General features: G+C 37.0%; 1 long non-coding RNA gene across 1 annotated transcript; it reads left to right on the top strand.

Annotated features, from left to right (window-relative positions):
* The first annotated feature begins 370 nt into the window (after window positions 1–370).
* Window positions 371–2,963, top strand: LOC136253201 (uncharacterized). Its single transcript, XR_010700003.1, has 3 exons — window positions 371–738; window positions 793–1,023; window positions 2,506–2,963. It is a non-coding gene; the product is annotated as an uncharacterized lncRNA (long non-coding RNA).
* The last annotated feature ends 1,952 nt before the right edge of the window (window positions 2,964–4,915 follow it).

The raw sequence follows: 4,915 nt of genomic DNA, 5'->3' as shown, positions 1-4,915 counted from the left end.
ACCAGGAAAATTTTAAAATCATCACTCAAGCCTGAGATGCAGCAATCTGAAAGCATTTTTAACGTAATTTAGTTGGGTGCTGACAGTTGCATGCTGCTCAACAGAATCTTTGAAGTAAGTCTGAGTGTACTGAAGGGCTGAAATAATATCAAGTAGCAAACTCTTACGTGCAATTGTATGGCTTCTCGTACGTTAGTCTGTGCGCTGACTAGAGTTTAAAACCATAGATTATAGCCCTCTATATAATCTATGGTATAGCTACGTATAATATTTAGCTAGCTGTACATATTATGAGGGAAGATACTCTCTTTCTCTTCTAGAGTAAAAGGTCGGGTGGGTTGCAAAGAGCAAGAATTTTAACCGATCGATTTTAACCTAAGCGCGCAACTTAATAGTTTTTTCTGACAAAAGTTGAGGCGTTTGTTATGCTGCGCGGGAACATTAAAAATGGCGACGTTGGCAGGTGCTGGCAGGAAGTTGGAGAGAATCGAAGCGTTCTTCTGTGACATAGAGAAAGAGAAGACTCCGCAAGCAAGTAGTGAAATAAAAGAATGCCAGTGAAGCGGCCGTCTCGCCTCGAGGGGTTCTGGACTCAAGTCACTACTCGCACATCACCCGCCTACCTTAACAGCTATAATTCCATATGGGTATTTGAAAAGGAATGGTATTATTGCCACTGCTTCTAATGTGAGGAAACAAACAAGCTCTTCTTACTACAACTCGGTGCAGGAAAACAAGGTAGGCATCATTTAGAGTCGCCTAGTCCAGTACACAAATATTTATTATATCCAGGTTATCAAAATCACACTCATCAATACAGTAGTATGTCTGGAGATAAATATAGTGTTACTCGTCAGCAGAATGTATCACCAGATATATTAAGAGAATGGTAGCTTTGCCAAGATGGTGAACATCATTAAGACTATAGCACCTGTTGAAAAAGTCCATCGGACCTCAGGATGCCAACCTACAATTGAGTTTGAGCTGTTACTGAATGTCGTTGATGTGTCACCTGGTCTGTAGGTGAGGTTCTCTTTTGTGATTACAAGTCTTGTTTGTAATTATGTATTTGTTTGTAGTATGTGTTTATTCTGTGGTGTATCATTAAACAAGGCCACAAACAGACATCCTGTTCAAAATATGTGTAACCTTATATCCTACATTGCTCATATCTTGCCTACAGTAATTGTGCTAAGTAGTACCTTGAGTAGTATGTATGCACTCCCAGGTGCATTTGGATTGAACATAATACCACACAGTACTTTACCATTATTTGTAACTTGATTTTAGAAAGCAGATCCAAATTATACACCAGGGGAAATTGAACGACCACCTCTAGTGGGTAGCTACACTATCAAACTATCCGGCGATTTTGATGCTCAAAACTGGTTTCTTGAGGTTATGTTTTCTGGGTGCCCTGTCAGGCTCTAGTCACATTTTCTGGCTTTGACACGAGGACCTCGCTTCATGAGAATCAGTGGTGGATGGCCTTCAACAGCCAGCCAAAGATTTTGGTATTGATTCTGCTGTATTTCAGCCACTTAAGGAGCTAGCTTTCAAGAATAGCTGCCAACCTGCTACTAATAGGCCTAATGTATTTTGTGGAGTGGACTCACACTAAGTTAGAAACAGCTTCTTAACAATTATTCAGGAATTTCCTAGTTCTTGTACCACTGTAGACACTAATGTCAAGCTAAAACTACTGAAGCTGCTCTTCCTACAAAGTCACAGATATCGCACGTGCACTAATTTATTAGAATATTTACAAGACGTATTAATAGTGCATAAATAGTTAGATATAGGCTACACATAGCCACAGTCTATATAGTGACAACATATTTTTAGATGTAAACTAGCTCAGTGGGCAGCATTAAGCGGATAGCGCAATACTAGCAACATCGCTAAGTATTTACTTCTGGTCATTCACAGTAGTCTATCCACTAGTACTAAGCAGTAAAGCAGCAAAGGAATTAATCCTACGCAACTACAATAGCCTCTACCACTGCTAGTATGCACAAGTACACATGTTTTGTAAACATTCTATTAAATTAGTGCATTCGCGAACTCTGTAACTTTGTAGGAAGAGCAGCTTCAACAGTTTTAGCTTGATAATGGTGTTTCCAGTGGTACAGGAGCTAGATAATGCCTGGATAACTGTTAAGAAGCTGTTTAGTTCAGTGCATGAGTCCAGTCTGCGAGTCCAGTCTGCGAGTCCAGTCTGCGAGTCCAGTCTGCGAGTCCAGTCTGCGAGTCCAGTCTGCGAAATACATTAGGTCCTACTATTAATGTGTTTTCTATGCATAGTATTAATGTATTCAGTTTTTCATATTTGTTGGCCCTGACCACAAACATTTTTCGTATGGTTACACTGGATCTGTTTTCAGTAATCTTGTATCGTTCAACTTTCTTAAATGTCCAAGAAAAATAGTTATATTGTAGTGTAGGTTGCATTTTTTTGTTAATGTGTATTATACCGTGCATTCATTTACATTATACAATTTGCAGAAACTTCAATAAAGTGGAGCAGCTGTAATATGCCGAACTTAAGGGCAAGGTGGAAATAGCTATCAATCAAGAAGATATTAAGTGACATCGATACACCAAGAGAGCAGAGAGACATCTAGCAAGGAGTGACACGATGAGCTAATGAAAGTTATAACTCAAGCTTAAGGAGTAAACATGCTGATATGATGATAAAGATGGTAGTCAATTAAACAGGTTCAGGACAGGTGATCACACTTTGTCCCAAGCAAAAGAAATTTCATGATGGGTCACAAAATCTGATATATGGTACTGTACTATGTGACTAACTTGTAGCTATACTATACCCTTGTAACTGTGTACATGTATATAATGTAATACCATGTAGATATTATTGTTTACAGTTTTTACCACATGTATAAGTTTCATTGATACTGTACAAGAAATGTATTTGAAATTTCATTAATACTGTATAGAAGAAATCTGTTGGAAATGTCATAAATATTGTATAAGGGAAATCTGTAGGAAATTTCATAGATATTGTATAGGGGAAATCTATAGGAAATTTCATAGATATTGTATAGAGGAAATCTACAGGAAATTTCATAGATATTGTATAGGGGAAATCTATAGGAAATTCCATAGATATTGTATAGAGGAAATGTATTGGAAATTTCATAAATACCTTATAGAAGAAATCTGCAGGAAATTTCATATGTCCAGTGCAGGAAATCTGCAGGAAATTGTGCCCTATCATGTAGTAGGAAATGTACAGGAAATTTGCAAATTTCCTGTACATTTCCATCTCCCGGATATGTGCTGGAAATGTCACCTGTCCTGTAAATTTCCTGCACATATCCTGCTACAGGAAATGCCACATTTTTTCCTGTGTTGGCTGTAGAACAGGTAAATAAAAGTAACTGACAACCAAAACAGCTGATATCTGAAGCGGCCAAGAATAAAAGTTAAGTTGATACAACTTACTACAATTATAAACTTGCAACATTCAATCCTAATCATTCAACTGTGTTCTATACATTCACCCTTGCTACATACTAAATTAATTCTTTGTAACTCTAATTGGCTGGTAATTTGGCTGCCTTTTTCAATAGTCAGAGTAAAGAAAAAAAGGCAGCCAAATTACCAGCCAATTAGAGTTACAAAGGATTAATTTAGTATGTAGCAAGGGTGAATGTATAGAACACAGTTGAATGATTAGGATTGAATGTTGCAAGTTTATAATTGTAGTAAGTTGTATCAACTTAACTTTTATTCTTGGCCGCTTCAGATATCAGCTGTTTTGGTTGTCAGTTACTTTTATTTACCTTCTCTACAGCCAAGGTATTCTTTGGTAATCATAGTCAGTTGTAGTAACATTATTGATTCTTGGCTGCTCTAGATATCAGCTCTTTCAGTTACCCATTAATTTCATGGAGTGTTTTTCTACAGCTTATCTGTTTTATATTGGGTTACAGATACTGGTAGTTTCTTGGACGCGCCTTTTTTTACAGCAAAGGTGTTTTTGGGGAGGATAACACTACCTATACCTAGTATAATAACTATAACATATGGCTTCAGTTTGTGTAAGTAACACATTAGTAGTTTAGCGTAGCGCTTGCTGTACAGTGTACAATAAGCCACTGCTACTGAACAGCCACATGGATAACGTAGAAAACCAATATTATAATCCATTTATGTACAAACTATTGCTGTATAAATATCGGTAGCAATATTGGTCCTCGTACTGTTCTGTACTGATGCCGATATTGGTAAAAATTGCCATATCTGTGGCCGATATTTTGGCCGATCTGATTATCGGTACAGCTCTACGAGAGATCAGCTACAAAGAAACCATCCTGTAGAGAGTTCAATTACAAACAGATAACCCTATAGTGAGTTCAGCTAGAAACAAGTCACCATGTAGAGAGATCAGCTAGAAACAAGTCATCCAAGAACTAAGCTATAAACAATTTATCTTACCTGTGCTGGAATATGCTGCTGCAATTTGGGACCCATACCACCTAAAGGACATAAATAAAATAGAAATGATACAACATAGAGCAGTTAGATTTGTCCTGAATCGACCATGGAGAAGGAATATGCGAGATAGTATAACTGATATGCTAACATCATTAGAATGGCCACCACTCCAATTAAGGAGAAAATGTGCAAGATTAACTCTATTATACAAGATTATCCACAACCTAACTGAAATACCTAACAGCTATTTACCAACATTATCACCTGTCACTATTACAAGATCTAATCATGAACAAAAATTCCTACACTATCATACATCAATAGACAATTATAAGTACTCATTTTTTCCAAGAACAATACCAGAATGGAATGGACTACCACGAGACATCATCAACCAACAAACTATTGACAGCTGCAAACAATTATTATACAATCACTTTTAATTTAATGTGCA

This window comes from Dysidea avara, chromosome 4 (genome assembly GCF_963678975.1).
Source record: "Dysidea avara chromosome 4, odDysAvar1.4, whole genome shotgun sequence".
In the NCBI taxonomy this organism is placed as follows: domain Eukaryota; kingdom Metazoa; phylum Porifera; class Demospongiae; order Dictyoceratida; family Dysideidae; genus Dysidea; species Dysidea avara.
The sequence above is the reverse complement of the archived record's forward strand: the minus strand, read 5'-3'. Positions and strand labels throughout refer to the sequence as shown.